The following is a 13093-nucleotide window of genomic DNA, read 5'->3' as shown; positions in this document are numbered from 1 at the left end:
CAGTGAGTTGGACTGAAGCTGGATGATACACACTGATTACAGGCTGGGAAATCACCGTTCAGAAAGAACCTGAATTCAAGAGACATTTTTAGTTAGTAAAACACTGGGACCATGCTCAAGAATTCATGCTGTACTAAACTGAAGAGGCCCAAGAACTTGCCCAGTGGTTCCACTCTCCAAATACCAGTAAACTGCAGCCTCCTGGTATTACCTATTATATTATTTTAAAGTGCCAAGAGGTCTTGGTGTGAAGGACTCTATATTGAAAGATCATTAGTCAGCTTATATTCAGAAAAGAAATTGGTGTGCAACTCTCTTGATTAGTATCTGAATGTCTTCTGTGAATAAGCCTAAATATTCCATGCAAGAAAGAGAAAAAAAAAGGCCTACCCTCAAATAAAATAGATTGAGAAATATTTCTGTCATCAACTTACTGATTCCTATAAGAAAATTTTGTGAATTTTTTCCTTAAATATTTATGTAAAAAACCCAAATCAAGTGGAATATAACCTACAACAATTGTAATCTGGAAGAACTATTTTATGAATATCACTATGTTGCTATTCCTTGATGATTTTGAAACAGGACAGATTCAGACTTGAAATATAGTGAAGAATTTAAAAAATGGCAGCTATTAACCGTGTCAGGTATACATTATCACTATTGTATTATTGAATTTTGTACTGCACACCTATCAGTGGTAAATTTAATGTCAGGAACAAATATTTTTTCTGACATAATGTCACTGAAGGAAGATTTAATTCAGGGAATTGTTTTTGCCTCTTATACAAATCAGACAATCACAGAAACCACAGGTAAATTAAACACCAACAAATAAGAAAATTAATGTATTTGTATCTCAGAACAAAGTGCATATTCCCTTGTTAGAGTCAATAAAAGGCTTGTTCCAAAATTTATATTGTAAACAGATACTTATTTTAAAATATTTAGTTTGTAATCATCACACTGATATGTGAATGAAGAAGACAAAAAACCCCAAAATTCATTCGTTAGTAAAAATAAATTCCCTATCTCCAAACTATTATAAAAACATCTGTGTTTTATATATAGTGGAGATGACATTAAATAAAAGAAAAGCAATGATAAAAATGGGGTCAGTGAACCCCATCAAAGTGCAGATCTTCAAATAATGACTACAACAACACATCATTATAATTTTAGGCATAGAGCATTCAATGTTCCCCAAAGTCATTAGAAATTATAGTGTAATTGACTATTGCATATCTTTAGAAAGATATTAGTCTGACTCTTTAATGAAATCTGCATAAATTGTATTGCAAGAACATCCTAAGCTGCATGTTGTGATTTTAAAAATATAATCATAATTCTTTTCTGTTTTAAATGTAAGCAATTAATGGAATTTGCCCTTTTTCAGAACTCCTTAAAGAATTAATTTTATAAATGACCTCTGATAGAGGGTAATGTAAAAACCTATTACTTGCTACAGTTCACTTTCAGATATTCTTCTTCCAAGCCATAATTTTAGAGTACAAGAAGAAATCATTGGGAAGGTTTTTGTAAGACACTAGTGGCAGTAGCGAGCTCCACTTGTGCATTTGAAAAACTTCTTTCAATCCATTTTCCACTTAAGTCATTGAGGCATCTATATTTTTACTGTTTCCAATACTAATCATAAAATTTCATGTGAGATGGACATATGCATTAACGGCCCTTATTACACAGCCTCTCACCAATGGCTGATTTAAGGACATATCAGAATGTGGTTGTGACTGATTCAGAATGAGAGGGAGGTTTCGGTTCTAACTGCAGTTCAGAAACGTCACTGAACAGTTGTTTTTCTGGAATTTTTTTACACTAAGTTCAACAGTTTTATGACTGCTGCTTATGAATTTTGGGCCTGTATAATTATCTACAAGATCTGGCTTATGAGTTGTTATCACTGAAAGGGAAATTGGACTTCGCACATTATGAACATATATCATAAAAACTGGGCTTGTTCCAAAGCTTGATGTAACCAGTGGAAGATTTTCAGTTTATTACAATCAGCCTTGGATGAGGCCTTTGCCTGTACCTGATAGTTCAGCTAAAGAAAACAGTGGAATTCAGAAACTTCAAAATCTTTTATAAAGGAAAAAATTTTTTGGAAACATGGTCTGACATCTGTTGTCACAGACTAATGTAATTTTTTGTCTTTTCTGTTGTCTGACAAGGTTTTTACTTTCCTTTTCTTCTATCTAATAAATATCAGCTTTGTTCTCTCAGAATTTGGTTGTATTTCTGTTTTCTTGGCTTAAGAAGGCAGTCGTGAGTACCTCTCTGTCCACTATACACCAATCTAGTTAGGATACAAAATAAAGAAGTCATGTCTACCTGGGTGTAACCTGATGTGGTGAGTTGACCCTGACTAGACACCAGATGCCTGTCAAAGCCACTCTATCTCTCCTCTCCTCGTATGTGGAAACAAAATATAATGAAAGGCTGCTGGGTCTGAATAGGACAGGAAGAGATCATTGACCACACTGTCACAGGTAAAACAGACTCAACTTGGGGAAATTAGTTTAATTTATTACCAATCAAATCAGAGTAGAGGAATGAAAAATAACCCCAAATTACAGAATCACAAAATCAAAGAATATGATGAGCTGGAAGGGACTCATCAGGATCACCCAGTCCAAATCTTGACACTCCACAGAACCATTCCCAACAATTACACCATGCACCAAGAGTATCATCCAAATGCTTCTTGAACTCTGTCAGGCTTGCTGCTGTGACCACTTCCCTGGGGAGCCTGTTCCAGTACCCAACCATCCTATGGGTGAAGAATCTTTTTCTAATATTCAACCTAAACCTGACAAAACTTCATGGTATTCTTTTGGGTCTTGTCACTGATCACCACAGAAAAGAGATCACTGCCTACCTCTCCCCTTCATGAGTAAGTTGTAGCCTACAATGAGGTCTCCCCTCAGTCTCCTCTTCTCCAGGCTGAACACACCAAGTGACCTCAGCTGCTTCTCATACGGTTTCCCCTCAAGGCCCTTCACCATCTTCGTTGTCCTCCTTTGGACACTCTCTAATGACTTAATATCTTTCTTATAATGTGGTGCCCAAACCTGCACACAAATATTCAAGGTGAGGCCTCACTGGTGCAGAGCAGAGCGGGACAATCCCCTCCCTCGACCAGCTGGTGATGCTTTGCCTGATGCCCTCCAGGACATTGTTGGCCCTCCTGGATGCCAGGGCACTGCTGACTTATATTCAACTTGCCAGCGACGAGGACCCCCAGATTCCCTTTCCACAACACTGATTTCCAGCATCTCATTCCCCAGTCTGTACATACATCTGGGATTGCCCCATCCCAGGTGCAGAATCTGGTACTTGCCCTTGACGAACTTCATATAGTTGGTGATTGACCAGTCCTCTAATTTTTTGAGGTCCCTCTGCAGGGCCTTCCTGACACTGAGGGAGTCAAAAGCTCCTCTGGGCTTTGTGTCAGCTGTAAACTTGCTTAACATCCCTTCAAGTTCTACCACCAAGTCATTTATGAAGATGTTGAAGAGCACAGGGCCCAAGATGGAGCCCTGTGGAACACCACCAGTGACAGGTCACCAGTCTGATGTTCCCCCATTCACTGTTACCCTCTGCTCAACCTGTGAGCCAATTGCTCACCCACCACATGATGTGTTTATCCAGCTGTGTGCTGGACATTTTGTCTGAAAGGAATCTGTGAGAGACAGTATTGAAAGCTTTACTGAAATCCAAAAAGATTACATCAACTGGCTTCCCTTGGTCAGGTAGGTGGGTTACCTTGTCATAAAAGGAAATCACTTTTGATAAGCAGGACTTTTCTTTCATGAAGCTGTGCTGGCTGTGACTGATGACAGCATTGTCTTTCAGGTGTTTTTTCAATATTTTCCAGAATAATCTTCTCTACAACTTTACCAAGCACTGAAGTGAGACTGACAGGCCTGTAGTTTTCATAGTCCTTTTTCTTGCCCCTCTTGAAAACTGGGACAACATTTGGCAGCTTCTGGTCATCTGGGACCTCTCAGGAATCCCAAGAGCACCCAAAAATCATTGAGAAAGGTTTTGCAATGACATCAGCCAACTCTTTGAGGATTCTTGGATGAATCCTATCAGGGCCCATAGATTTGTAGGGATCAAACTGGAGCACAAATCCCACACAATTTCAGGGTCATCTGGGAGTTGATAATTCTCACAGTGATGTCCTCCAGCTCAGGGCACTGATACCCCCTTGGTCCATCATCTGTGTTGAAGACAGAAGCAATGAATGTGTCTGCCTTGTCTCTGTCCCTGTTTGTCAGGTGACCATCCTCATCCTTTAAAGGGCCAATGATATTTCTATACTGCCTATTGCCACTAATGTATTTGAAAAAACTTTTATATTATTCCCCATATTTCTTGCCAGCTGCAACTCCAGATAAGCTTTGGCTGCATGGATTTTCTCCCTACAGTAGCAAGCAGCACCTCTGTATTCTTACCATGCCACTTGACTTTGCTCCCATTGGGTATACACCTTCCTTTTTTTGCCTTATTTTCAAAATAAGGCAAAATCCCTACTCAGCCAAGCTGACCTTCTGCTTCACCTGCTTGACTCCCAACATTTGGGAATTGCATGCTTCTGTTTCCTTAGGACCCCCTCCTTCCCTTCTTCCTGGGCTTAACTTATGAATTCTCTGCTTTCTCCCCACCAGCAGAGCAGAGGGATGGGAAATGGGAGTTGCAGTCAGTTCATCACACAGTCTCTGACAGTCCTTTCTCTTCAGGAAAGGTACTTGTCACACTCTTTCCCCTGCTCTGGTATGACACCCATTAATTTCTCCAGTGTCAGTCCTTCCCAGGGGCTGCATTTCTTCACAAACTGCTCCAATTTGAGTCCCTTCCACAGGGTCATAAGTCCCTTCCACAGGGTCATAAGTCCCTTCCACAGGGTCATAAGTCCTTCCAGCAAACCTGCTCCAGCAGGGTTCCTTTCTCCGTGAGTCCACAAGTTGTCCCAGGAGCCTGCACCAGTGCAGAGTCAATGCGTAAATCAAATCAAACAAATATATAGCGTGTTATGGCATTGTGTGGCATAGTGCTATTTGTACAAATCCTGACCAGCACTACTCTTCAAAAATACTAGGAGCCTTTTGATAGCTCAGCTATCCAGTTAGTCAGGCACAAGTTCAAACACTTGTTCACTTATCTAAAATCAGTACTTCTGATTTTTAAAAGCTGTCCATCTGCTTCTTGGAGAAAAATTCTACAAATATGAGTTAATCTTTTTTTGAAAAACTTCACCAAATATTATTCTGTGAGGAATAAGTCTAGAGCTTTTTAAGACAAAAGGCCTTTAAAGTGACAAGAGCAACAGAAACCATGTGATATTCAGAAACATATTCCTTGTGGTAGCAGAGTAAATCTATGACACATCTGACTTTTCCAACAGAAACTGCAAAGACGTTTTTTAGAATATCATGTAGTAAATTGCAGTAGTTTGAAAATAAGTTAACAAACTGTCTAGAGTGTCTAAAACTAGTGAATATCCAGTGTGTTTTTTTTCAAGAAAAGAAATAATACAAAGTAATTGTTAAACTGTCTGTTTTTCTTCCTTTCCTCTTGTGCTATAGGATTCCCAAAGAACATTCTCTTTATGTCAGAGAAAGTAGAATACTGGGGACACTGGATAATGATCTTATGTAGATGACCAACAGGAAGAGAAAGTGTTTCTAAGCAGTCACTGGTAGTCAGGATTACGAACAATTTACTTCAAAGAATTGATAAGGGCACAGTTCAATTAATGTGTTGAATTAATATCTCATCTGATTACTTCTTTTGTAATAATGGCAGGGATGAGCTGCTTCCCTTTCAAGGTAAGTTCTTCTCCATACAGTGAAGACTGTTCAGTTTCTGCTGTAACATACTCTCTTCACAAGCAAGCAAGAGGCATTCTGTTGTTCCGTAGCCAGGATATCACTATCAGCTACTAATCTTCACTGGAGGCTGAAATCAGCAAATGGAACACAGGTAATGAGAAAGTTTTAATCCAAAGAAGGAGACAGAAGTGATTGATTCTAGGGTACGACAAACCTTGAAATCTGTTGCTAATGACTAGTCTGCAGTACTTGTTGAGGCATACTGTTAATCAAAAAGAGCTTCTGAAGTTCTCTGCTTTCAGACACTATGGGATAACAAAATCACCTTCTTTCACTAGTGTTTGCGGGAAATGCTATTTATCCTTTTACTGTTTAATGCCTAGGTGTCTGCTTCTTAATAATTTCCATGTTGAGCTACTGCAAGTCTTTGTAGTTTATTTATGAATACAAAAGCTCTTATTGATTAGTGGCTCTGATTTCCTCCAAGAGTTGCATTTTACAAAATTGAAAAACTTAACTGCAACATGTTAGTGAAAACAGTATAAGTTCCAGCTGTTAGGATCATTAGAACATAAACTGAAATATACTTATTTATTCTTCCTAGAATACAGAAACAGCAAAACACTGAATGAAGTAAAAAAAGGAAGAAAAACACATCTCCATAACTTTCTGGAGAGTAGGGAAGTAGGGATAAATACAGTTCACTATTTCAACCACATCTTAACTTTCCTTTTTATAAGATACTCAAATATGATAGTGATGTTCACTTGAATAGAAGTCATGTAGACAGATCTGAACTTTTCTTGAAGAGGAAATGATTGATGATGTCTGCTTTCACAGGAAGGATGGGTAAGTCACTGTGAGTGCTGTTTTATTGACAGTGCTTGAACCTTGACTGATCTCAGAGGAAAAACAATGGGTATATAATGTCACTTCATCACACAAGGAGCTTTCAAGACACTTCATAAATTATTTGTAACCATGTTTTACTCCATGAATTTCAGATATTACTTTACTATTTTTTTTGTATTCAAATGCAGATAACTTTAATTAAGCATTGATTAACTATTCATGTTTATTGCTTAGAAAACTAGTGCCTTTTGAGAACAAATATAATCTTTTTTTTTTTAATATGTACTTCAGAGACTGAACTTTTGATGTGTGCTTTGCAGCTTTAACCACTACTAGAACTCAAATTGCTTTTCACACAAAAGTCCTTTCATACAATTCTGACAACATAAAAAATGGATTAAACTGAAAATTACTTCAGCTTCTATTTAAATGAAGATATCTCCTCACCAGTGGTACAAATGTTGCTGCAATCAAAAAAAAAAAAGACAATGGTTTTATTAAGGTGACCATGCTGATTTTTGCAATATTAATTTAGCAATTAGGTCTGGACAGAAAAAAGCTGATTAGAAAGTTACAGAAGCCCCTTTCAGCTAAGAACTAGGCTGTACAAAATTAATTAGCATATCTTGAGACTTCTAGCAAAGTCATGCCTTAAGTTTACACCCTCCACACATGTTAAGCTTCATTTGAATCAAATGTTAAGCTGTTTAAATTTCACTTATAACTCTTCAACTTGTTTAGTTATATTAATTTTTAAAATGTTAATGATTAGGATTATTACTTTAGCCAGCCAGAGTTAATTTTGATGAGAAAATGCTTAGGATTTTCTCAAAGAGTGTTTTTAATTGCCTTGCTTCCTGATTCTTTGCACAGATGGACATTGACCTCCCATTATTTTAGGTATCTAGTAGACTTTTTATTAAGAGTTTTTGCTTGAATTTTAAATAAAGTTTTCAGAAGATTTTAATCTTTCGATGTTACTAAGATTTATTCTGGAGACAAAAATTCTTCAATTAAATTATTTAACATCTGGTAATGCTGCAGTTCTAGATACCTACCTCACTCCTCCCCATCTAATCTCTGGAACAGCTTTGGCTCATGACAATGAACTGTACACCAGACAGTACCTGGAAGAGGTATTATTATAGACCAAATGTCATTCTTACTAGGTAGTATGGATGACCCCACCCTTTTTTCCTCATTAGGAAGAACGGTGAGAGGGAGAATGAAGAGTATTTTGTGGAAACAGGTGACTGGCTCATTTCTAGTACTGTAGATCTAACCTATATGAGAAATTAGGGGTTTAACATTGGTGAATTTAGGTAAAATATCATTAAATTTATTTTGACTTTGAAACAAGACTGTTCTAGATAGTGACTGGTTTTATTGTATGTGAGAATAGTTTAGGTTTTTTGTTTGGTTTGTGTTTGGGATTTTTTTTTTCCTTTCTTGTCAGACTTATGAATTCAATATGACATTAGGAAATTGGTCTATTTTGTCTCTTTTTTTCCTGGACTCTCTGTAATAAGGATTTTTGAATCAGTTTCAAATACAATATCAACAGAAATAACACCTACAATGAAATGGAGCAAAATCCAATGTCTTCTTCCACTTCTATAGCAGAATTAGTACTTTAGTGTTAGCTATTGTAAAAGCCTACCAAAAAATAGTCATGACTTACACAAAGAATAGCCAATATGTTAAATAACAAGCTCCACATTGACAGTCACTTTTCTGACTATAACCACAGTTTTCTGCAGTCCATTTCATCACTTCTTCTGGCAGAAAATTCACCTAGTAGATTGAATTTAATAAGGTAAGAACATTCATCTTATTCTGAAAATATCAGTTACAGTGCCACCTGCATTCATATTAAAGTGATAACAGAATTCTTCCTCCGACAGGTTTTCATTTTGAGTACATAAAATACCTCAGAGGTAGGAAAAATTCTGTCAGTTTCTCAGACACTGGTGTAGGTGGTCAAAAAGATCAACAATACCCTTATGAAAAGGACACAGGTTTTACCTTTGTACTTTCCTCTCTCTGCCATGGGCCCTGGATAGTGCTGGGACCTAAGACTATAGCAGGTGAGCAGTTACTCTCAGTCACCCAGAAAGGATGATGAGCAAGGACTTGGGTGGCTAACTAATTTTCAAAAGTTTAGGGTTATTATCCCTTTCCTGTTTTTTCGTGTCAGGGATAGCACCTGACAGTATAAATGATCCTACAGTGACACAGTTATGGCATCCTTAATCTACTAACCCTGACGTAGAACAAAAATGAAGGAAGTGTAGCACCATGTAAAATTAGAGGCAGGGTACATAGTGGTTGCAACAGTGGGACTGTTCAACAGACAATTTCTGCACCTGAGCAACATCTAGAAGCACAGCTCCACTGTGCCCTACATTCTGTGCAACCTATTTCTTCTCCAGCTTGAGTATCCACTGAGGGTTAGAAGAGTGCTGTTTAAAATTCACTGTATTCCAAGAAGTTTTCCATGCTCTCAGCTTTCTAAAACACTGCGTTTTTGAAGGGAAATAATTCAGTCTTCTAAGTGGTTTACTGCCTCATTTTATGCATACAGAGTGTTGTTAGAGTGTTCACCTGAAATACAGGTGCTTTTTTAACGTCTTGCTGTATGAGTACTAATACATAGCATTGAAGGGCTACATTTTTTTGCGAATAACAACACCAAATTAGATATAAGTTTATAATGCTGATCTTAACGGAACAGCTTTCAAGTCATTATTCATAAATATGTCCTTTTTTATCCCAAGTGCAAGGAAAATTTGTAAAACAAAACTTTGTATTTAGGATTTATTGGCATGATTTAAAAACGTAGAGTCAAAAATCCATTTTACTGACTTATGGAGCTGGATTTTAACTAGAGAGTAAATTGAAAATAATAATTTCTAAATCAAATAGTTCTGTGGAATTTAGCATAAGGTTTTAATAAAATCCAGGGAAAATGTATTATTCAGACTTTTAGGAGTGTCCATTTTGGGTACACAAACAAAAAATCAACAGGAAAAATGCAAACATGTATGATTCCCGTTTTCACCTTTATCTGGCCAATTTCTGGGAATATTTGTCCTTATGTTTTAAAATATTTTATGTGAGAACCATGTAACACTGCAAACAGCAGCCAAGTTCTGTCTATCTAAATCAGGGTGTTTAAGGACAATCTTATAAAACCTATATTTTAAAGACATTCACATGATTACCAGTTTTGCTGCTTCGCAAACTAAGAAAATAAATTAACCCAAAAAGGATTAAAAATTCTAATTCTGTTTGAAAATGTATGCCTTTATATCCTAATTAAATAATCAAGTTAACAAAGTAGTAAGAAGCTACTATCTTAATTACAGATTTCAGTTTATCTTAATTGACGAATACAAGAATGTTACACTTCTGTTATTCTATCTGATACAAATGACAAAGCACTGATGAAACTACATTTTTCTAAGTGGATTATACAACTCAAATAGCACATTAGGAATTCACATTTTCTAAATGCAAGTAGACAAACTCCCACATATACACAAATGCGACTTAAGTCTTCCTCTACTATATTTGCATAGGACTAAATAATTATATACTTGTTAAATATCAGCAGTATCAGAATGAATTTCTGAAATATATATTGTCTCGTTGCAGTCAAGGACTAATCTATTCCCAGATAAAGCAGTCATCCTTCTGTATATTATCTAAATACCAACATTTTAAGAGGGTTTTATTCCATCACTGTAGGACTTTATCTAGTATATAGTAAAATCTGAAACGTTAGTAAAAGAGGTCTTTAAATAATTCAGAACTTCTTTGTTCTTATGATCTCCTACCTATATTGTCCTCTTTTCTGAATTCCTGTGAGTAGATTGTTAATTTTTACTTATTTCAAATTGTCATAGTGTCATAGAGTCATAGACTGGCTTGTATAGGAATGGACCTTCAAAAATAATCTATTCCAAACTTCATGCCATGGGTAAGGGACATCTTTCACTAGATCACATTGCTTAAAACTTTGCCTGATATGATTTTGGACACTTCAAGGGATGGGGTATCAGAATCTTATCCGGGCAGTATGCTTCAGTGTCTCATGATATTCACTGTAAATTTTCTTCCTCCTATCCAATATAAATCTCTTTCTAATTTAACCAATGACCCTTGTTCTCTCACTAAAGGCTCTGGTAAAAGAAACTCTCTATATACTGCTTATAAACTCCATTTAAGTACTGAAAAGTTGCAATAAGCTGTCCCTTCTCTTCTCCTGGATGAACAACACCAGATCTCTGAGCCTGTCCATAGGAGGCGTGTTCCAGCCCTCTGATAATTTTTGTGTCCTGCCTCCATACCTCCTCTAGCACATCCATGTCTCTCCTGTGCTGAGGATCCCAGAGCTGGACGCGACACTGCAGGTATGGTCTCACAAGAGCAAAGTAGAGGAGAAGAATCACCTCCCTCAACCTGCTGGCTACATTTCTCTTTGAAGCAGCCCAGCACACAATTTCTAGGCTGTGAATACACATTGCTGGCTCACAATTAATTTTTTCATCCACCAGGATGGTGGACATCAAGTCCTCCTCTGAGCTGCTCTCAATACATTCATCCCCCAGTCTGTACTGACATTAGGGATTGACATGACCCAGGTGCAGGAGCTTGCACTGACCTTGTTGAAGTTCATGAGAGTCATGCAGTCATGCTCCTCCAGCCTGTCAAGGTCCATCTGGATGGTGTATCAACTGTACCATTCATTTTGGTTTCATCCAAAAACTTGCTGAGGTTGCATTGATGGAGATATAAAATAGTTTTGGTGTCAATACAAATCCCTGAGGGTTACTGGTTTCCACCTGGGCATTGAGTCATTGACTGTAACTCCTTGAGCTTTCTCTCACTGAGGCAGTGAGCTATTTATATTTAAGCAATGCAAGCTGTGATGCTTAGGTATGTCAAACTGAACAGAATCTCCTCTATCTGTTTTAGAAGTCTGTTGTCCGCATTTTTGTCTCTCCCAGCTCTTTTTATTCCGACTATGAATTAAACCTTCAGTGGAATAAAACTCTCCTTATTAAATTTCTGTGAGAGAAGTTTTGATTTACATTGATCCAAATTTCCTTTTTAGGAATTAGAAAATTCCAAGCCATTTCTGTCTACAGGTTAATGTAATCAGCTTCTGCTGTTTGAGTTTTGTAGGAACATTTTGGCAGTGCAGTCTTCTGAAAGAAAGAGTACATAGAAGAGGAAAGAAAAATATTGTGTCTATAACGAATTTCTATAAAATATTTTTCATCTTTAAACATCTCTGAATTCTTTAATAAATGTGAGTCTAGTCTTGAAATTATTAATGCATTTCTTAAACTGTGTACTTTTTGTGTTCAATTAGGCTAACCACACACGTAATGTTAAATCTGTGTAAAGATTCATAGAACTGAGATTCTACCTGTAAAGATTTTTCTCTAGAGCTAACACTGAAAGTTACTTAAGATTCCTAACTTACATGACACTGTAATTTCAGTGGAGAGCTTGGATCTCTTATCACTGATTCTCTCAGACTTCTTTAAGTCTACTTTGAGAACAAAATGTAGACTCACTTGTAGAGTACAAACAGACATCTCAGCTTTTTTTTCCCCACCATTTTCTTCCCTTTTATGTAATGTCCCACATAATTTAACAGATGGAGTACCAATATTTGAAATTATATTATGATTATGATACTGCAAAGGTTTAAAAGGTAAATATTAACTCTTGAAAATGGTCAAAGGAAAAGATATAATCAAATAGTCTGCATGAGGTAAGAGGTTTCCATTATCAAGTGCAACAAGTGTCAGACTTCTGCCCTGAATTACCTGTAAAGAAGACGATTTTCTTACAGCTTTGATATTTGTTAAAAAAAAGAACCTTGAGATCTTTAAATCTGATAAGTCTGTTTTTCAATCTGTTTGATAAGTAACAAAAATTAATTATAATTTGTGAAAGCAAACGTAAATTTAACAGTTTTTTGTATCAAAACTTGTTATAATTTTATATGCAAATGCCATAATTTGACATTACCAAAAGAGTGTAAAGTAAATGCTGCAATATTAATGTACTTTGAAAACTGATTACTTTGTCTGCTCTGATTCTTTTGCATATATTCTACCACTTCCAAATTAGGGTGACTAGTTGCTCTTTCCCTATATATGTTTTTAGTATATTTTTGAAGTTTCCCCTTGAAATACACTATCTACTCAGAAGGTGATAAGAAACTATAATTTTCTTCCAAAAATATGTGAACTAAATGCTTTTACTTAAATTACACTCTTACCAAAAAAAAAAAAAGCCACAACAAACAACAACAATAATTAAAAAAAACCAAACCAAACCAAACCAAACCAAAAAACCAAAAC

At 36.5% G+C, this 13093-nt stretch overlaps 1 long non-coding RNA gene across 1 annotated transcript in view; it reads right to left on the bottom strand.

Annotated features, from left to right (window-relative positions):
* Positions 1-11489, bottom strand: part of LOC126649576 (uncharacterized) — a 46776-nt gene extending 35287 nt beyond the window's left edge. Inside the window, exon 1 of the long non-coding RNA XR_007631074.1 lies at positions 11377-11489. This is a non-coding gene — a long non-coding RNA (uncharacterized LOC126649576). The remainder of the gene's footprint in view (positions 1-11376) is intronic.
* Between the last annotated feature and the right edge of the window lie 1604 nt (positions 11490-13093).

This window comes from Myiozetetes cayanensis, unplaced genomic scaffold (genome assembly GCF_022539395.1).
Source record: "Myiozetetes cayanensis isolate MyiCay16 unplaced genomic scaffold, myiCay2020 scf5-8, whole genome shotgun sequence".
NCBI classification, from domain to species: Eukaryota; Metazoa; Chordata; class Aves; order Passeriformes; family Tyrannidae; genus Myiozetetes; species Myiozetetes cayanensis.
Note: the sequence above shows the minus strand (reverse complement) of the source record. Positions and strands in the feature narration are given on the sequence as shown.